Source organism: Cherax quadricarinatus, chromosome 39 (assembly GCF_038502225.1).
Source record: "Cherax quadricarinatus isolate ZL_2023a chromosome 39, ASM3850222v1, whole genome shotgun sequence".
NCBI lineage: Eukaryota > Metazoa > Arthropoda > Malacostraca > Decapoda > Parastacidae > Cherax > Cherax quadricarinatus.
This window is the reverse complement of record NC_091330.1, coordinates 20,499,837-20,522,594: the sequence shown is the minus strand read 5'-3', so window position 1 is coordinate 20,522,594 and position 22,758 is coordinate 20,499,837.

Here is a 22,758-nt window from a genome sequence, read left to right as displayed (position 1 = left end):
GTGATAACTTGTTACTACCAGCTAGGTGAGAAATTTCTTCTTGAGCAGTTGCTCTAACAAGAGGTTTAAGGAAGGGATTACTAGCAATGAGCTTCTTGGGAGGGACTTGTAGGTATGCGATATTAAATGAACACATCTTCCATGGAGGGGTGAAATGCTCTTGTTGCCTACAGTGATACAGTTCATGCAGGTTATAAAACTTAATGCAATTGCACGTTTTCACAATCCATTTAGATCTGTGTGTATTTACCTCTAGACACTTGGTAAGATTCACTGTGACAGTGTCTGGTTCGTTTCTCAACATTCTAATACCGAGTACAGTGTTAATTTCAACAATCCTATCACTGATACTAGAAATACCAAGCTCCTTCCTCATGTTAAGAACTTTTGTAGATCTGGGACAGCCAAGAATAATCCTGAGAGCTTCATTTTGCATTAACTCCAAGGGTCGGAGAGAACTTTCTCTAGCTAATATCAACATGGGAGCAGCATAATCAATTAAGGACCTAACATAGGCTATGTACATCATTCTCACGATTCTCACATTTGCACCATAGTTGGGATTGTAGCCAGCAACAGCTTTGAGAGCATTTAGCCTAGCTTTACATTTCTTGTTTAGTTGTGGTATAGTGGATTTGTTAAAGGGTACATCTACACCAAGATATCTGTAAGTTTTAACGTAGCTAATTACCTGGAGTTTACCTGGAGAGAGTTCCGGGGGTCAACGCCCCCGCGGCCCGGTCTGAGACCAGGCCTCCTGGTGGATCAGAGCCTGATCAACCAGGCTGTTGCTGCTGGCTGCACGCAAACCAACATACGAGCCACAGCCCGGCTGATCCGGAACTGACTTTAGGTGCTTGTCCAGTGCCAGCTTGAAGACTGCCAGGGGTCTGTTGGTAATCCCCCTTATGTGTGCTGGGAGGCAGTTGAACAGTCTCGGGCCCCTGACACTTATTGTATGGTCTCTTAACGTGCTAGTGACACCCCTGCTTTTCATTGGGGGGATGGTGCATCGTCTGCCAAGTCTTTTGCTTTCGTAGTGGGTGATTTTCGTGTGCAAGTTCGGTACTAGTCCCTCTAGGATTTTCCAGGTGTATATAATCATGTATCTCTCCCTCCTGCGTTCCAGGGAATACAGGTTTAGGAACCTCAAGCGCTCCCAATAATTGAGGTGTTTTATCTCCGTTATCCGCGCCGTGAAAGTTCTCTGTACATTTTCTAGGTCGGCAATTTCACCTGCCTTGAAAGGTGCTGTTAGTGTGCAGCAATATTCCAGCCTAGATAGAACAAGTGACCTGAAGAGTGTCATCATGGGCTTGGCCTCCCTAGTTTTGAAGGTTCTCATTATCCATCCTGTCATTTTTCTAGCAGATGCGATTGATACAATGTTATGGTCCTTGAAGGTGAGATCCTCCGACATGATCACTCCCAGGTCTTTGACGTTGGTGTTTCGCTCTATTTTGTGGCCAGAATTTGTTTTGTACTCTGATGAAGATTTAATTTCCTCATGTTTACCATATCTGAGTAATTGAAATTTCTCATCGTTGAACTTCATATTGTTTTCTGCAGCCCACTGAAAGATTTGGTTGATGTCTGCCTGGAGCTTTGCAGTGTCTGCAATGGAAGACACTGTCATGCAGATTCGGGTGTCATCTGCAAAGGAAGACACGGTGCTGTGGCTGACATCCTTGTCTATGTCGGATATAAGGATGAGGAACAAGATGGGAGCGAGTACTGTGCCTTGTGGAACAGAGCTTTTCACCGTAGCTGCCTCGGACTTTACTCTGTTGACGACTACTCTCTGTGTTCTGTTAGTGAGGAAATTATAGATCCATCGACCGACTTTTCCTGTTATTCCTTTAGCACGCATTTTGTGCGCTATTACGCCATGGTCACACTTGTCGAAGGCTTTTGCAAAGTCTGTATATATTACATCTGCATTCTTTTTGTCTTCTAGTGCATTTAGGACCTTGTCGTAGTGGTCCAATAGTTGAGACAGACAGGAGCGACCTGTTCTAAACCCATGTTGCCCTGGGTTGTGTAACTGATGGGTTTCTAGATGGGTGGTGATCTTGCTTCTTAGGACCCTTTCAAAGATTTTTATGATATGGGATGTTAGTGCTATTGGTCTGTAGTTCTTTGCTGTTGCTTTACTGCCCCCTTTGTGGAGTGGGGCTATGTCTGTTGTTTTTAGTAACTGTGGGACGACCCCCGTGTCCATGCTCCCTCTCCATAGGATGGAAAAGGCTCGTGATAGGGGCTTCTTGCAGTTCTTGATGAACACAGAGTTCCATGAGTCTGGCCCTGGGGCAGAGTGCATGGGCATGTCATTTATCGCCTGTTCGAAGTCATTTGGCGTCAGGATAACATCGGATAGGCTTGTGTTAATCAAATTTTGTGGCTCTCTCATAAAAAATTCATTTTGATCTTCGACTCTCAGTCTGGTTAGCGGCTTGCTAAAAACTGAGTCATATTGGGACTTGAGTAGCTCACTCATTTCCTTGTTGTCATCTGTGTAGGACCCATCTTGTTTAAGTAGGGGCCCAATACTGGACGTTGTTCTCGATTTTGATTTGGCATAGGAGAAGAAATACTTTGGGTTTCTTTCGATTTCATTTATGGCTTTTAGTTCTTCCCGCGATTCCTGACTCCTAAAGGATTCTTTTAGCTTAAGTTCGATGCTTGCTATTTCTCTGACCAGTGTCTCCCTACGCATTTCAGATATATTGACCTCTTTTAGCCGCTCTGTTATTCTTTTCCGTCGCCTGTAAAGGGAGCGCCTGTCTCTTTCTGTTTTACATCTACTCCTCCTTTTTCTTAGAGGAATAAGCCTTGTGCATACATCGAGTGCTACCGAGTTAATCTGTTCTAGGCATAAGTTGGGGTCTGTGTTGCTTAGTATATCTTCCCAGCTTATATCGGTTAGGACTTGGTTTACTTGGTCCCACTTTATGTTTTTGTTATTGAAGTTGAATTTGGTGAATGCTCCCTCGTGACTAATCTCCTTATGTCGGTCTGGGGCTCCGCGCATACATGACTGAACCTCAATTATGTTGTGATCTGAGTATATTGTTTTTGATATGGTGATATTTCTTATCAGATCATCATTGTTAGTGAAGATGAGGTCTAGTGTATTCTCCAGTCTAGTAGGCTCTATTATTTGCTGGTTTAAATTGAATTTTGTGCAGAGATTTAAAAGCTCGCGTGAGTGTGAGTTTTCATCAGAGCTGCCTCCTGGTGTTATTACTGCAACAATATTATTTGCTATATTCCTCCATTTTAGGTGCCTTAAGTTGAAATCCCCCAGGAGCAAGATATTGGGTGCAGGAGCTGGGAGATTTTCCAGACAGTGGTCAATTTTTAACAGCTGTTCCTGGAATTGCTGGGATGTTGCATCCGGAGGCTTGTAGACTATCACAATGACTAGGTTTTGGTTCTCGACCTTTACTGCTAAAACTTCCACTACATCATTTGAGGCATTTAGCAGTTCTGTGCAAACAAGTGACTCTGCAATGTACAGGCCAACCCCCCCCTTTTGCCTGTTCACTCTGTCACATCTGTATAGGTTGTAACCTGGGTGGGGGATGTCGTTTGCTTGTTAATATCTTAGTTTTAGAGGAAGATATTATGAGGCCTAGTCGATTACAAATTGCTTGAACTTTATTAAGAATGGTATTCATCTTCTTATGCCCTGTTGTATGGATCATGATATCATCAGCATAGCTTATAGCTATATGTTTAGGTGAGGCAGGTAGAACATTTAGGAGAGCATTAATCAGAATATTAAATAGCATGGGACTAAGAACTCCTCCCTGCGGTGTACCTAAAGACATTTCTTTAGAATCACTTCTGAAGCCTTGGTAAAGGACAGAGGATACTCTGTTTGACAGGTATCCTATTATCCAGCAGAGTAAGCTACCACCAATATTCATTTTGGCTAGTTCATGTAGTATAACGGTTCTGTTCGCAATATCAAATGCAGATTTTATATCAAGAAATGCGGTAAAACTAGTAGAGGTGTGTGCAGTGAGAAAGGTGGAAATACAGTTCTGCACACTTTTACCTTTCATGAACCCATAGAGGTAGGGGGAAAGTTGATCTCTGATTCTGTAGTACAGTCTGTTAAGCATCATTCTTTCAAAAGTTTTACAAAGACAACTAGTTAAGGAGATCGGCCTAAATGTATCAGGCTGTTGGGGCTTAGGGATAGGCACAATGAGACTATTGGTCCAGGAAGTAGGAAGAACGCCCTCAATGTAACTGAGATTATACAGTGCCAACAAAGGGTTATCAGGCACGTGCCTTAGAGTTCTGAGAATATCATAGGTTATACCATCCTCTCCAGGAGCAGTTGATCGACCTTTGGTTAATGCATTATCTAATTCATACTCGGTAAAGAGGCAATCACTCTCATCAATATTTTGGCTCATAAAATTAATCAGTTTCAACATTTCTTCAGAAGTACTCTCTAAATTTTTTCTAATATGAGATGGAAGGCTTTCATGCCTGGATGTTTTGGACCAGTCATTTATGAGGTCATTTGCTTTTCCAAGAGGAAAGGGATGAGCAACATTGCCAGTCTTTTTCCTGGTTATTTTATTTATACCTTTCCAAGCCAAACTCAAAGGGGTGGACCTATTTAATCCACTAACAAACTGTTCCCATTCCTGTTGCCTAAGTTCTTCCTTTCTATTCCTTGCATTTGTTAGTGCAGCTTGGAACGTTCTGAGCAGGTCTGGGGTTCTACATTCACGGTATGCTTTACCAATCCTCCTAGCTGCATGTGTTAGATTGCGCAGCTGTGGATCATTATAGTATTTACATTGGTTTTTATTGTTATTTATAGTGGAGGGTTTTTGTTTCCTATTCCTGCCCACTTGATCTGTGAGAACACTCTCAATAGTGGTAATTAAATCATCATTAAATTTTTGTGTGCCAATGGGCTCGTAATTCTTATACCATTGATCCAAGTGGTTAATAAAGTTGTCTCTGTGTTCTGGTTTGAGAATAAGTTTCCTCCTTCTGTATTTAGCTCCTTGATTGCTGGAGATGTGATCAAGATTGACAGTTGTTAGTCTTGGGAAGTGATCAGATAGAAGATCATCAACTATGACAGAGTCATGCATCGTATATGATGTATTAAATCCAAGACACAGATCTAGTATGCCACCATATATGTGAGTAGGCTCAGTAGTACCCACAATTCGAACATTATCATGCTCATTTAGCAATCTCACTAGTTTAGTTCCATTGGTGTTTGTTATAGACCCACCAATATTCTTATGTCTGGCATTAAAATCTCCAAGAATGATGGTAGGTTCACTATTGATGCGATCTGGTAAAGCATCAGGTCGAAGCTGGTTCGCTGGGGCATAGAGATTAAAAATGTTTATGGAAAAATCGCCTGCATATACTTTGACACCATGATACTGCATGTTAACTCGACTCTGCAAGGAAAGGAGTGAATGTGGCAAGCTCTTTCTGACATACATCACACAACAGTTGGTTGACCTTAGGTTATAAGCTGCATATCCAGGCAAGTTTGGTGGAGGTGCTCCATCTTTCAATCTACATTCCTGCAAACAGATGACATCAATATTCTTGGTTGCACTAATATGATGTAAGTCAGGCAACCGCCTCCTGATGGAAGCAGTGTTCCATGAAAAGATTTGTAATGTATCCATTGTAGTGAGTTATTACAATCTCTTGCTCATAAGATGGTAAAACTATTATGCTTTGACTACAGTGTGCAGATACTTAAGAGCAAATAGCATAGTTTGTACGTCTTTATCTTCAGGACCTTTATTTTTAAGCATTTTTCGGCATTTTGGCAGCCAGTGATAAGGCAATTTTTGAAGGCAAGAGTTATGGGCTTCTTTCTCACAAATTGCTGGAAGCTGAACGGAGATTGCTGCACTTTTGACATCATCACCATGCTCAAGAGCATCATCCTGATTACATATATTTATTAAACTTGTCAGGATCTGTTCAAGATGCTCAATTTTTTTCTGGAAAGTTGTTATAATATGAGGAAGGTCAGGCGAATCCAATGCCTCTCCGGAGGATGGCACTTCTGGGATAGTGCTTTCTTTAACACCTATCACCTTAACAGGTACCATGGTTACATTAGTGTTCTCTGTTTCATCATTCATTGCAGGTAGGTCCTGTGCATCTGACTCATCTCCAATTTCCAGGGAGGTTACCTGTGTGGTGTCCGTCTGAATGTTGTAGTTGTGTGTATTGGGAGAAATGACAAACTCATCCCCATATTCAGGTGTAGCCATAGGTATCTGTAGTGGCAGACCAGTAGTTCCATATGTGCTAGCAGGGATGGCTAGCTCCTCCACAGCTGGTGTGTGTGATGGCATTCTGGTATCACCAGAATCCTTTGCAGTGAGGTGGGGTTCTTGCACACTTTGCAGAGGTTCAGTCTCAGATCTGGCTGTGGTAGACTGGATGGCCCCATCCTCAGTTACCATTAAAGGACTGTTATCAGGTTTACATCGAAGGTTGTTTGGGTTCTGACTGCAGTCCTTGTGGGAAACTGTAACCCCAACTTCTTTACAGTTAATACACTTAAATTTTCGGCTGTCAGGGCCTACTGTGCATTCTCTAGTGGAATGTTTCCCAGCACACTTACCACACCAAGAATGTAGTATTCCACAGTCTACTGCAACATGGCCATAGTGCTGGCATTTGTAACACCTACGTTTAGGGGGTAGGTACACTTCGATGTTTAGGAAACGTAAACCATGAACATCGAAGTGTACCTACCCCCTAAACGTAGGTGTTACAAATGCCAGCACTATGGCCATGTTGCAGTAGACTGTGGAATACTACATTCTTGGTGTGACAGTAATGGTGAAGCTGGAGATTTTGTCCAGGTAGTCGGGAATTATACGCAGGAAGGAATACATATAAATGACCTCATAGGGGACAGGAGCCGTAGTGGGGAAACAAGTGTAGTCAAAGATAAGATAAAACCAATATTGCAAACTAGAAATACCACAGGAAATAGCAAACAAGAGAACTCCACTAGCAATAGTGAGGATATATTACCAAAAACAACTGGTGGGAGCTCCATTGTTGGTGCTAGGGAGGATAGGAATAAGACAGGGAAACATGCACCAACAGAGAATACAGTCACAGAAACCCAAGGCAAACGGAAACCAAGCCTGTGCACATACTATGCACTTGGTATCTGCAGACATGGGAAATCTGGAAAAACAGACGGGACGTGCAACTATGACCACCCTAGAAAATGTCATGCCCATATGACAACAGGAAAATGCAAAATCCCTTCCTGTAAGCTTTTTCACCCTGAAATGTGTACCTCTTCAGTACAGGAAAGACTGTGCTATAACTTAAATTGCCAGGCACACCATCTAAAGGGGTCAAAAAGATACAAAACATCTAGGCCATGGGAAAACCTGGGTAGCCACAGCCACTCAAGAGGGAAAGGTTTTTTAGTGCCAGGAAGGAAAAAAAACTGGCAGGAAATGGCAGAAATCGTACAACAAATCCAGTCATTCCTGGAGTGGAACCACAGTCGATGGCCTCCAAACCAACAGATACAGATACTAATGCCGGAAAAAAAATCCCCCCCCCCCAGTACCAACAATACCACCAGTCCGATGACATTCTTCTTTGCAAATATACAGGGTCTAAAGCCAGCAACAAACAACAAAATACCTTTCATCTGTGGACTGCTTGCAGAGGCAAAGGCAATGTTCGCGGCTTTCACTGAGACCCACATAAAGGATCACTTGGACAACGAAATATGGATCCCAGGTTACAACCTATACAGATTTGACAGAGTGAACAGGCAAAAGGGGGATGTTGGCCTGTACATTGCAGAGTCACTTGTTTGCACAGAACTGCTAAATACCTCAAATGATGTAGTGGAAGTTTTAGCAGTAAAGGTCGAGAACCAAAACCTAGTCATTGTGGTAGTCTACAAGCCTCTGGATGCAACATCCCAGCAATTCCAGGAACAGCTGTTAAAAATTGACCACTGTCTGGAAAATCTTCCAGCTCCTGCACCCAGCATCTTGCTCCTGGGGGATTTCAACTTAAGGCACCTAAAATGGAGGAATATAGCAAATAATATTGTTGCAGTAATAACACCAGGAGGCAGCTCTGATGAAAACTCACACTCACACGAGCTTTTAAATCTCTGCACAAAATTCAATTTAAACCAGCAAATAATAGAGCCTACTAGACTGGAGAATACACTAGACCTCATCTTCACTAACAATGATGATCTGGTAAGAAATGTCACCATATCAAAAACAATATACTCAGATCACAACATAATTGAGGCTCAGACATGTATGCGTGGAGCCCCAGACCGACATAATGAGACTAGTCACGAGGGAGCATTCACCAAATTCAACTTCAATAACAAAAACATAAAGTGGGACCAAGTAAACCCAGTCCTAACCGATATAAGCTGGGAAGATATACTAAGCAACACAGACCCCAACTTATGCCTAGAACAGATTAACTTGGTGTCACTCGATGTATGCACAAGGCTTATTCCTCTAAGAAAAAGGAGGAGTAGATGTAAAATAGAAAGAGTCAGGCGCACCCTTTACAGGCGACGGAAAAGAATAACAGAGCGGCTAAAAGAGGTCAATATATCTGAAATGCATAGGGAGACACTGGTCAGAGAAATAGCAAGCATCGAACTTACGCTAAAGGAATCATATAGGAGTCAGGAATCGCGGGAAGAACTAAAAGCCATAAATGAAATCGAAAGAAACCCAAAGTATTTCTTCTCCTATGCCAAATCAAAGTCGAGAACAACGTCCAGTATTGGGCCCCTACTTAAACAAGATGGGTCCTACACAGATGACAGCAAGGAAATGAGTGAGCTACTGACAAAACTTACTATATTATGTTTGGTAGCAGAGCAGGAGATGCACAAATTAACATTAAGATTGACAACACTCTAATTACCAGAAATAATGGGGGAAAATTCCTAGGCTTATACCTTGACAACAACCTGAATTTCAGCACCCATATCCAGCATATAGCCAAAAAAGTATCCAAAACGGTTGGGATCCTCTCCAAGATACGATACTACGTGCCGCAAAATGCCCTTCTCACACTATACCACTCACTTATTTATCCATACCTCACCTATGCTATTTGTGCTTGGGGATCAACTGCAGCAACACACCTAAAGCCAATAATAACCCAACAAAAAGCTGCAGTAAGAATAATCACTAAATCCCACCCCTGGCAGCACACCCCCCCACTCTTCAAAGATCTAAACTTACTCCCAGTTCAGTACATCCACACTTACTACTGTGCAATCTATATCTACAGGGCCTTAAACTCTAATATCAACCTTGACCTAAAACGCTTTCTTGATAGTTGTGACAGAACCCACAGGCATAACACCAGACACAAACATCTCTACGACATTCCCCGTGTCCGACTAAACCTTTACAAAAATTCAATGTATGTCAAAGGCCCTAAAATCTGGAATACCCTACCTGAGAACTCTAGAACTGCAGACACATTCATCACCTTCAAAACTACCATTAGAAAACATCTTATCTCCCTGATACACCCCGTCAACTAACTACACGAATACCACCTGGTGGTTCACACTTACACTCGCTCACTCATTTGACCATAAACAGAAATATTAATCTCAGTCTTAAAATAATGAATCCTATGATACTCCAATACTGAAACTATATACTGTGCCAAAACAAAAGCATTCACATTGCTAAACTCATAAACTAGTATTTAGTCACTTAGCCATAAGACCAACTTACCTCATAATTTGTAATATTTTACAATTAAGAATAAAACTAAGTATGCCCGAAATGCCTAGCCATGCTAAGCGTTCTAGTGGTACACTCTGTAATCACAATTTTACTACATGTAAACCAAACAATAACCAAATTTCTGTAAACTCAGCATTGTAATCCTTATAGAGAATAAACTTTTGAATTGAAGTCCCAATATGACTCAGTTTTTAGCAAGCCGCTAACCAGACTGAGAGTCGAAGATCAAAATAATTTTTTTTATGAGAGAGCCACAACATTTGGTTAACACAAGCCTATCCGATGTTATCCTGACGCCAAATGACTTCGAACAGGCGATAAATGACATGCCCATGCACTCTGCCCCAGGGCCAGACTCATGGAACTCCGTGTTCATCAAGAACTGCAAGAAGCCCCTATCACGAGCCTTTTCCATCCTATGGAGAGGGAGCATGGACACGGGGGTCGTCCCACAGTTACTAAAAACAACAGACATAGCCCCACTCCACAAAGGGGGCAGTAAAGCAACAGCAAAGAACTACAGACCGATAGCACTAACATCCCATATCATAAAATCTTTGAAAGGGTCCTAAGAAGCAAGATCACCACCCATCTAGAAACCCATCAGTTACACAACCCAGGGCAACATGGGTTTAGAACAGGTCGCTCCTGTCTGTCTCAACTATTGGATCACTACGACAAGGTCCTAAATGCACTAGAAGATAAAAAGAATGCAGATGTAATATATACAGACTTTGCAAAAGCCTTCAACAAGTGTGACCATGGCGTAATAGCGCACAAAATGCGTGCTAAAGGAATAACAGGAAAAGTCGGTCGATGGATCTATAATTTCCTCACTAACAGAACACAGAGAGTAGTCGTCAACAGAGTAAAGTCCGAGGCACCTACGGTGAAAAGCTCTGTTCCACAAGGCACAGTACTCGCTCCCATCTTGTTCCTCATCCTCATATCCGACATAGACAAGGATGTCAGCCACAGCACCGTGTCTTCCTTCGCAGATGACACCCGAATCTGCATGACAGTGTCTTCCATTGCAGACACTGCAAGGCTCCAGGCGGACATCAACCGAATCTTTCAGTGGGCTGCAGAAAACAATATGAAGTTTAACGATGAGAAATTTCAATTACTCAGATATGGTAAACACGAGGAAATTAAATCTTCATCAGAGTACAAAACAAATTCTGGCCACAAATTAGAGCGAAACACCAATGTCAAAGACCTGGGAGTGATCATGTCGGAGGATCTCACCTTCAAGGACCATAACATTGTATCAATCGCATCTGCTAGAAAAATGACAGGATCGATAATGAGAACCTTCAAAACTAGGGAGGCCAAGCCCATGATGACACTCTTCAGGTCACTTGTTCTATCTAGGCTGGAATATTGCTGCACACTAACAGCACCTTTCAAGGCAGGTGAAACTGCTGACCTAGGAAATGTACAGAGAACCTTCACGGCACGCATAACAGAGATAAAACACCTCAATTACTGGGAGCGCTTGAGGTTCCTAAACCTGTATTCCCTGGAATGCAGGCGGGAGAGATATATGATTATATACACCTGGAAAATCCTAGAGGGACTAGTACCGAACTTGCACACGAAAGTCACTCACTACGAAAGCAAAAGACTTGGCAGACGATGCAACATCCCCCCAATGAAAAGCAGGGGTGTCACTAGCACGTTAAGAGACCATACAATAAGTGTTAGGGGCCCGAGACTGTTCAACTGCCTCCCAGCATACATAAGGGGGATTACCAACAGACCCCTGGCAGTCTTCAAGCTGGCACTGGACAAGCACCTAAAGTCGGTTCCTGACCAGCCGGGCTGTGGCTCGTACGTTGGTTTGTGTGTAGCCAGCAGCAACAGCCTGGTTGATCAGGCTCTGATCCACCAGGAGGCCTGGTCACAGACCGGGTCGCGGGGGCGTTGACCCCCGGAACTCTCTCCTGGTAAACTCCAGGTAAACTCCAGGATGGCGATACGTCTACAATAAAGATACCCAGATGTTGCACATGTGTCTCAATTTCATCTTGTCGAAAGAAACCCAAAGTATTTCTTCTCCTATGCCAAATCAAAGTCGAGAACAACGTCCAGTATTGGGCCCCTACTTAAACAAGATGGGTCCTACACAGATGACAGCAAGGAAATGAGTGAGCTACTCAAGTCCCAATATGACTCAGTTTTTAGCAAGCCGCTAACCAGACTGAGAGTCGAAGATCAAAATGAATTTTTTATGAGAGAGCCACAAAATTTGATTAACACAAGCCTATCCGATGTTATCCTGACGCCAAATGACTTCGAACAGGCGATAAATGACATGCCCATGCACTCTGCCCCAGGGCCAGACTCATGGAACTCCGTGTTCATCAAGAACTGCAAGAAGCCCCTATCATGAGCCTTTTCCATCCTATGGAGAGGGAGCATGGACACGGGGGTCGTCCCACAGTTACTAAAAACAACAGACATGGCCCCACTCCACAAAGGGGGCAGTAAAGCAACAACAAAGAACTACAGACCGATAGCACTAACATCCCATATCATAAAAATCTTTGAAAGGGTCCTAAGAAGCAAGATCACCACCCATCTAGAAACCCATCAGTTACACAACCCAGGGCAACATGGGTTTAGAACAGGTCGCTCCTGTCTGTCTCAACTATTGGATCACTACGACAAGGTCCTAAATGCACTAGAAGACAAAAAGAATGCAGATGTAATATATACAGACTTTGCAAAAGCCTTCGACAAGTGTGACCATGGCGTAATAGCGCACCAAATGCGTGCTAAAGGAATAACAGGAAAAGTCGGTCGATGGATCTATAATTTACTCACTAACAGAACACAGAGAGTAGTCATCAACAGAGTAAAGTCCGAGGCAGCTACGGCGAAAAGCTCTGTTCCACAAGGCACAGTACTAGCTCCCATCTTGTTCCTCATCCTCATTACTGACATAGACAAGGATGTCAGCCACAGCACCGTGTCTTCCTTCGCAGATGACACCCGAATCTGCATGACAGTGTCTTCCATTGCAGACACTGCAAGGCTCCAGGCGGACATCAACCAAATCTTTCAGTGGGCTGCAGAAAACAATATGAAGTTCAACGATGAGAAATTTCAATTACTCAGATATGGTAAACACGAGGAAATTAAATCTTCATCAGAGTACAAAACAAATTCTGGCCACAAAATAGAGCGAAGCACCAACGTCAAAGACCTGGGAGTGATCATGTCGGAGGATCTCACCTTCAAGGACCATAACATTGTATGAATCGCATCTGCTAGAAAAATGACAGGATGGATAACGAGAACCTTCAAAACTAGGGAGGCCAAGCCCATGATGACACTCTTCAGGTCACTTGTTCTATCTAGGCTGGAATATTGCTGCACACTAACAGCACCTTTCAAGGCAGGTGAAATTGCTGACCTTCAAGGACAATAACATTGTATGAATCGCATCTGCTAGAAAAATGACAGGATGGATAATGAGAACCTTCAAAACTAGGGAGGCCAAGCCCATGATGACACTCTTCAGGTCACTTGTTCTATCTAGGCTGGAATATTGCTGCACACTAACAGCACCTTTCAAGGCAGGTGAAATTGCTGACCTAGAAAATGTACAGAGAACCTTCACGGCACGCATAAAGGAGATAAAACACCTCAGTTACTGAGAGCGCTTGAGGTTCCTAAACCTGTATTCCCTGGAACGCAGGCGGGAGAGATACATGATTATATACTCCTGGAAAATCCTAGAGGGACTAGTACCGAACTTGCACACGAAAATCACTCTCTACGAAAGCAAAAGACTTGGCAGACGATGCAACATCCCCCCAATGAAAAGCAGGGGTGTCACTAGCACGTTAAGAGACCATACAATAAGTGTCAGGGGCCCGAGACTGTTCAACTGCCTCCCAGCATACATAAGGGGGATTACCAAACAGACCCCTGGCAGTCTTCAAGCTGGCACTGGACAAGCACCTAAAGTCGGTTCCTGACCAGCCGGGCTGTGGCTCGTACGTTGGTTTGCGTGCAGCCAGCAGCAACAGCCTGGTTGATCAGGCTCTGATCCACCAGGAGGCCTGGTCACAGACCGGGTCGCGGGGGCGTTGACCCCCGGAACTCTCTCCAGGTAAACTCCAGGTAATTGTATACCATTCTTGTACAACCTGCCAGACGCTGCAACATCATGGAATCTTGATTCTGAGGACATGTACATAACCTTCACTACTACAACAACTACTACTACAACTAACCCATCTCTTTGGGTAGGACCTACTTCCACTGGGGAATCCCGCCTACCAGTGACTATGCCCTCGTCTGCTACCCGTCGCATTTCCACCTGACGTTACTACATAAGCGTCAGGCGCCTTGCTTCTGCTTCAGATTTTCCACGACTATGGTGCTCTTCGCATCTACTGCTAGGTTGAGGGACTGATTACCTCATCTTCTGTACATAGTTCTCCTGTCTTCAAGTTATGTCCTGGAATTTGAATTGATAAAGCCACTGGATGGCGAAACGTCTACAATAAAGATACCCAGATGTTGCACATGTGTCTCAATTTCATCATAGTAAAACCGAGTGAAATTCAGAGGCAGCTCATCTCATGAATATAAGTGCTGAAAGAGATAAGTTATACCCAACTAAAAATCTCGAGCCAGATAACATTCTTGTTATATTCCTGAAAGACGATGCCTCCGAGTAATTGTAAAATACGAAATAACTAATAATTCTCTCTAGTGATATAATAATGCCCAGCAGGGCATTATTATATCACTAGAGAGTTTATCGTGCACCTACAGGATGAGCTGCGGGTGCACGATAAACTAGTCGCTCAGGGAGAACAAATAAAGACTCTGAATCACCAGTCCCAATACTTCACATGATCAATTTATCAGTCACCACCAATACCGGTGCCAGATGGGTTCAAGGCAGCCAGATTCCCTTCCAGTTTCAAAGAAAACCGAAGGTCAGATGTCAGCAATTATAGGCCTCAGCTTGATGTCCAAAATTCTAGAGAAAACATTTAAACACTTTATTATCAAGTACAATAGTTAAGTATCTTAATTGTAATAATATTCTACAAAGTTACCAATCAAGTTTCAGATCTCCACTTGAACCAATCTGATGGATTATCTGAGGACTCAAATATCGGTAGGTAATCTCACAGGCATGGTGACCCTAGACTTACAAAATACATTTGCTACAATTAAGCATAGCATATTTTGTATGAAACTACAGGATATAAGAATAGGCTCTGAAGACTGGTTTTTCTTACCTGAGTGTCAAGAAACAAATTGTCAAGGTCAATATTGCACAATCACAATCCTTGCCGATAACTTAAAATGTCCCTCAATAGTTTTTTTTTTTTTTTGGGGGGGGGGGAGTCCCCTTCCATTCCTGTGTTATTTGAATGGCATGCCAGTGTTAATTGTAACTTATAGTATGTAGATGACAGCGTTCTACTAGTCTGAGGCAAAGACCCACAAGCAAACTTAGTTTAAAATGTTTATTATGCACCCCATACTCATCTTGATTACAGGAGTACATAATGGGTCCAGGGACTGAGTCCCAAAGTTTTGATAGCTAAAGAAGTTACAGTGATAATGAATTATTTATATGTTTATATCAGGTTACAGTTGTGATGAGTCATTTATGCAGACATGAATTAGGTCACAAAAAAAATATTACCTTAAATTTTAGCAAGATATGCTTGTAATGAAAAAAAAATTGAGTAGTTATGCGTTATTTACAGCCGTCAAAGTCAGGGTATTTGTCCAGAATGGTTGGTAATATGCTAATGTGACTAAAATGTGAGTTGTCTCTGAATTCATTAATTTTATCTGTAGTCCAGCACTTAATAACGCAAGGTGTGACAAAATCCATCTGGCAAAGTTTACATTTAGTTGTCTACATCCAGGATTTTCCAGATGTAGGTTATAATGTATCTTTCTCGCCTGTATTCCAGGGTATACAGGCCAAGGGACTTAAAACGTTCCAAGTAACTGAAGTGTTTGACTGAACTAATACGTGCAGTGAATGTTCTCTATACATTCTCTAGATCTGCTATTTCACCTGTATTTAATGTGGTAGCGTACAGTAGTATTCCAGCCTAGAGTGAACAAGTGGCATGGCATCCTTTTTGAAAGTTCTGATTCATTCTCCATCCTAACATTTTCCTCGCAGATAATCATGATAATGATCCTTGAAGGTAAGATTCTCCGACATTAAAAGTATACTCTATTCTAGCCATTATTTCTTCAAGTTTTCCATAACGAAGTGACTGAAATTTGTCCCCACTGAAAATATTGTTTTCCGTGACCCATTTGAAAACTTGGTTCATATCCGCTGAAGATTTACCTTGTCCATAAAGAATAATACTCATACAGATTCTAGTGTCGTCTGCAAAAGAAGAGATGGTGCTATGGTTTACATCGGGGGGATGGTGCATCGTCTGCCAAGTCTTTTGCTTTCGTAGTGAGTGATTTTCGTGTGCAAGTTCGGTACTAGTCCCTCTAGGATTTTCCAGGTGTATATAATCATGTATCTCTCCCTCCTGCGTTCCAGGGAATACAGGTTTAGAAACCTCAAGCGCTCCCAGTAATTGAGGTGTTTTATCTCCGTTATGCGCACCGTGAAAGTTCTCTGTACATTTTCTAGGTCGGCAATTTCACCTGCCTTGAAAGGTGCTGTTAGAGTGCAGCAATATTCCAGCCTAGATAGAACAAGTGACCTGAAGAGTGTCATCATGGGCTTGGCCTCCCTAGTTTTGAAGGTTCTCATTATCCATCCTGTCATTTTTCTAGCAGATGCGATTGATACAATGTTATGGTCCTTGAAGGTGAGATCCTCCGACATAATCACTCCCAGGTCTTTGACGTTGGTGTTTCGCTCTATTTTGTGGCCAGAATTTGTTTTGTACTCTGATGAAGATTTTGTCTGTGTCTGATATGAGGATGAGGAACAGGATGAGGGCGAGTACTTTAGCTTCTGTAACATAGCTTTTCATTGTGGCAACCTTCTTCTTAATTCTGTTTACCATTCCTTTTTGTGTTCTATTGGTTATAAAGTTGAAGATCCACCTGTTCATTTTTACAGTTATTCCTTTTCGTGTAAATTGCTCATTACTTTATAATTTGCTCATGATTGTAACCATGTATAAACCTAAGTAAGTAAATTTGCTTACATGATTCATTACCTTTGTAACTTGTGTGTTCATTACCTTTGTACCTTGTTCAGCTATCAAAACTTTGGGGCCCAGTCCCTGGACCCATTATGTAACTCTGTAATCTTTTGACTACCGCCCACAGGATGGGTATGGGGTGCATAATAAAAATGTTAAACCAAACTACTTTAGCATGCATTTTGTGCGCTAATACACCATGCTCGCACTTGTCGAAGGCTTCTGCAAAGTCTGTATACTACAGATGCATTCTATTTGTCCTCCGGTACATCCAAGAGACCATGTCATAGTGGCCCAGTAGTTGCTAGAGGCAGGAGCGACTTGCTCTGAACTCGTGTTGTCCTTGGTTGTGTAGGTGTTGAGAATCCAAGTGGTTGGTGATCATGCTTCTTAGAACTTTTTCAAAGATTTTTATAATGTGGGACATTAGAGCTATCAGTCCAGAATTCGTTGTTATTGCTTTAGAATACAATCTCAAACATGATATAACACCACTAAAACATTAGTCATAATAGGGATGCAGTTTCGTCCATAATATCCGCTCATTTGTCTAGTCGATACAAAATATGATACTACCTCAAGATTTCAGATATCTTATCATTAACAATGAGGCGTTTTGGATATGAATTTGACATATTGCCCCCGGGGTTCGAATCTCCTCCGCTACGGCTGGAAAACATTAGGGACCTATTGTCCATGTTCACCCATCAGTTTAAAATGGGTACCTGGGTGTTAGTCGGCTGGTGTGCGTCGCATCCTGGGACAAAACTGACCTAATTTGTCAGAAATGCTAAGCATAACAGGGAGCCTTCATCAAATTCAACTTCAATAACAAGAACATAAAGTGGGACCAAGTCCTAAACGATATAAGCTGGGAAGATATACTAAGCAACACAGACCCCAACTTATGCCTAGAACAGATTAACTCTGTGGCACTCGATGTATGCTCAAGGCTTATTCCTTTAAGAAAAAGGAGGAGTAGATGTAAAATAGAAAGAGACAGGCGCTCCCTTTACAGGAGACGGAAAAGAATAACAGAGCGGCTAAAAGAGGCCAATATATCTGAAATGCATAGGGAAACACTGGTCAGAGAAATAGCAAACATCGAACTTAAGCTAAAGGAATCTTATAGGAGTCAGGAATCGGGGGAAGAGCTAAAAGCCATAAATGAAATCGAAAGAAACCCAAAGTATTTCTTTTCTTATGCCAAATCAAAGTCGAGAACAACATCCAGTATTGGGCCCCTGCTTAAACAAGATGGGTCCTACACAGATGACAGCAAGGAAATGAGTGAGCTACTCAAGTCCCAATATGACTCAGTTTTTAGTAAACCGCTAACCAGACTGAGAGTCGAAGATGTAAATGAATTTTTTGAGAGAACCACAGAATATGGTAAACACAAGCCTATCTGATGTTATCCTGACGCCAAATGACTTCAAACAGGCGATAAATGACATGCCCATGCACTCTGCCCCAGGGCCAGACTCATGGAACTCCGTGTTCATCAAGAACTGCAAGAAGCCCCTATCCCGTGCTTTTACCATCCTATGGAGAGGGAGCATGGACACGGGGGTCGTCCCACAGTTACTAAAAACAACAGACATAGCCCCACTCCACAAAGGGGGCAGTAAAGCAATAGCAAAGAACTACAGACGGACATCAACCAAATCTTTCAGTGGGCTGCAGAAAACAATATGAAGTTCAACGATGAGAAATTTCAATTACTCAGATATGGTAAACATGAGGAAATTAAATCTTCATCAGAGTACAAAACAAATTCTGGCCACAAAATAGAGCGAAACACCAACGTCAAAGACCTGGGAGTGATTATGTCGGAGGATCTCACCTTCAAGGACCATAACATTGTATCAATCGCATCTGCTAGAAAAATGACAGGATGGATAATGAGAACCTTCAAAACTAGGGAGGCCAAGCCCATGATGACACTCTTCAGGTCACTTGTTCTATCTAGGCTGGAATATTGCTGCACTCTAACAGCACCTTTCAAGGCAGGTGAAATTGCCGACCTAGAAAATGTACAGAGAACTTTCACGGCGCGCATAACGGAGATAAAACACCTCAATTACTGGGAGCGCTTGAGGTTTCTAAACCTGTATTCCCTGGAACGCAGGAGGGAGAGATACATGATTATATACACCTGGAAAATCCTAGAGGGACTAGTACCGAACTTGCACACGAAAATCACTCACTACGAAAGCAAAAGACTTGGCAGACGATGCACCATCCCCCCAATGAAAAGCAGGGGTGTCACTAGCACGTTAAGAGACCATACAATAAGTGTCAGGGGCCCGAGACTGTTCAACTGCCTCCCAGCACACATAAGGGGGATTACCAACAGACCCCTGGCAGTCTTCAAGCTGGCACTGGACAAGCACCTAAAGTCAGTTCCTGATCAGCCGGGCTGTGGCTCGTACGTTGGTTTGCGTGCAGCCAGCAGCAACAGCCTGGTTGATCAGGCGCTGATCCACCAGGAGGCCTGGTCACAGACCGGGTCGCGGGGGCGTTGACCCCCGAAACTCTCTCCAGGTAAACTCCAGACCGATAGCATTAACATCCTATATCATAAAAATCTTTGAAAGGGTCCTAAGAAGCAAGATCGCCACCCATCTAGATACCCATGAATTACACAACCCAGGGCAACATGGGTTTAGAGCAGGTCGCTCCTGTCTGTCTGAACTACTGGATCACTACAACAAGGTCCTAGATGCACTAGAAGACAAAAAGAATGCAGATGTAATATATACAGACTTTCCAAAAGCCTTCGACAAGTGTGACAATGGCATAATAGCGCACAAAATGCGTGCTAAAGGAATAACAGGAAAAGTTGGTTGATGGATCTATAATTTCGTCACAAATTGAACACAAAGAGTAGTAGTCAACAGAGTAAAGTCTGAGGCGGCTATGGTGAAAAGCTCTGTTCCACAAGGCACAGTATTCACTCCCATCCTGTTTCTCATCCTCATATCTGACATAGACAAGGATGTCAGCCACAACACCGTGTCTTCCTTTGCAGATGACACCCGAATCTGCATGGCAGTGTCTTCCATTGCAGACACTGCAAGGCTCCAGGCGGACATCAACCAAATTTTTCAATGAGCTGCAGAAAACAATATGAAGCTCAACGATGAGAAATTTCAATTACTCCGATATGGTAAATATGAGGAAATTAAAACTTCATCAGAGTTTAAAACAAATTTCGGCCACAAAATAGAGCGAAAAACCAACGTCAAAGACCTGGGAGTGATCATGTCGGAGGATCTCACCTTCAAGGACCATAACATTATATCAATCGCATCTGCTAGAAAAATGACAGGATGGATAATGGGAACCTTCAAAACTAGGGATGCCAAGCCCATGATGACACTCTTCAGATCGCTTGTTCTATCTAGGCTGGAATATTGCTGCACACTAACAGCACTTTTCAAGGCAGGTGAAATTGCTGACCTAGAAAATGTACAGAGAACCTTCACGGCGCGCATAACGGAGATAAAACACCTCAATTACTCACCCAAAACCAAATAAATACTGAATAACTGAACCTTATAAATTGTATATCTTAAATGTTTCTCACAATTATATCACATAAATGTTAAACCCAAGACCCAATCCAACTTTGTTATTTTTTAAATACACTACCTAACAGAATACTCCATTCTACTGAATGTACAGAAGTGCATGCAACCATATGACCTCTCTTTGTAATACTCATTTGTGCTTTATTATTATCTGTTTACAATAATGTTTTCTCACTGATTACATCATTGCTTAGTTAATCTTAAGTTAATTTTAAGCCTGCCTGTAATGCTATGCATATAAGTGGCTTTGGCATGCTGCTCTTGCCTGTATTTTTTGTACCTCTGTATGTATGTTACAAATTATAAAATAAATAAATAAAAATAAATAAATTATCGGGCGATATCTTTACTTTGTTTTGATTAGAAATTGTTTGCGAAAATACTGGGAAATCGCCTGAAATGTGTCGTGGGGCGTGTCGTATCTGGAGGGCAATATGGGTTGCCTGGCAGATCTATGGTCGAGGGCCACGGACGTCTTAAGGGGTTTGTAGAGGGTTTGGGAGGGAAAGGGGGGGCTTACTTGTGTTGGATTGGCAGGGAGCTTATGATCGCATGGAACGGGAGGCGTTGCGGCAGATCCTTCTAAAGCAGGGATGGGTGGAGACATTGTATCGAGGGGCACGGGTGCGTGTGCAAATTAATGGTCGCATAGGGGAAGCAGTGTGTATGGGGCGGGGTCTCAGGCAAGGATGTCCACTATCTCAAATCCTGTTTGCCTGTGTTCAAGACCCTTTTTACAGACTCATTGAGGCATGTATCTGTGGAGGGGTGAGGACAGGGGAGGTGGGGTGTGGGCTGGGGGTTGTAGGATACGTCGACGACACTACGGTACTTGTGCGGGAGGGAAATAGTTTGAAAGAGGTGGGAGAGGTCATTCGTACGTTTGGGGAGGCTACGGAGATGAGGGTTAATGTGGAGAAATCATGCTTCTTAAAGTTGGGAAATTGGAACTGGCAGGGGGATTGGGATGCTGGTGTGGAGTGGAGGGCGGTGGATAGCTTAAAGATATGTGGAATAGTGTTTATGGAGAATCAAGTGCGGTCGAGAGAGGTGAACTCAGAGCGTATTGTGGAACAGGTGCAACATAGATTGGGGAGCTTGCGCCCGTATCATTTGACATTGTTGCAGAGGGCCATCAAGCGCACTCTCGCTTGATCTTCAGATAGTTCCTGACTATGGAACTGAACTTCTCCAGGCTGAGGGACTGACAACCTCAAATTCTACGACTTCATGGGTGATGGACTGATTACATCGTCTTCACATCTCTACTGTTCCTGCCTACTTTCTGTATTCGACTGAAGAAGCCTACTGTGTAGGCAAAACGTTTCGGAATAAAGTTGCCTAACTGTTGCCTGTGTCTTACCTACCATATCAACTTATTGTTTAATGTCACTTTGTTTTATGTAAAAATTTATATGTTTTGTTTCCTTTAAATTTTATATTAATTTAGGTCACAACCCTGGTACTGTTTTTGTTAAGTGCTATGTTCTTCATGCAAGTTTTTCATGTATGGTTTACAGTTACATATACAGAGTTTATACATACAAGTTTTGTAGCATTTTTTGTTACGTATGTTCAGGTGTGGGTAGTAAATCATTTAGTTATAAGGATGGTGTATTTCTTATATATGGCTTCATGTTTAGTGATTTCAGTTCAATCATGTATGATTACATGTATATTGTTACTGTGTGCTCTAAATAAAACATACACAGTTAGGGGATGAATAGCTACGGAATGTTTAGGTACATACAATGCTAATATTACAATGTAAATTAAGAGGCCAGAACATTAGGAGGTTAATAACATTATCAAGAGGAGCCTCACAACAGCTGGATGCCCAGCAGTAAGGGAGCCACCCCAACTATGCAGATCTGATGGCAGCCAGAAGCGTCCAGATGGTATCACCCTTCAAGCCTGGACAGATGGGAAGCAGGTGGTGTGGGACTATACATGTGGTGGCCCAGTGGCCTGGTGGCTAAAGCTCCCACTTCACACACGGAGGGCCCGGGTTCGATTCCCGGCGGGTAGAAACATTTCGACACGTTTCCTTACACCTGTTGTCCTGTTCACCTAGCAGCAAATAGGTACCTGGGTGTTAGTCGACTGGTGTGGGTCGCATCCTGGGGGACAAGATTAAGGACCCCAATGGAAATAAGTTAGACAGTCCTCGATGACGCACTGACT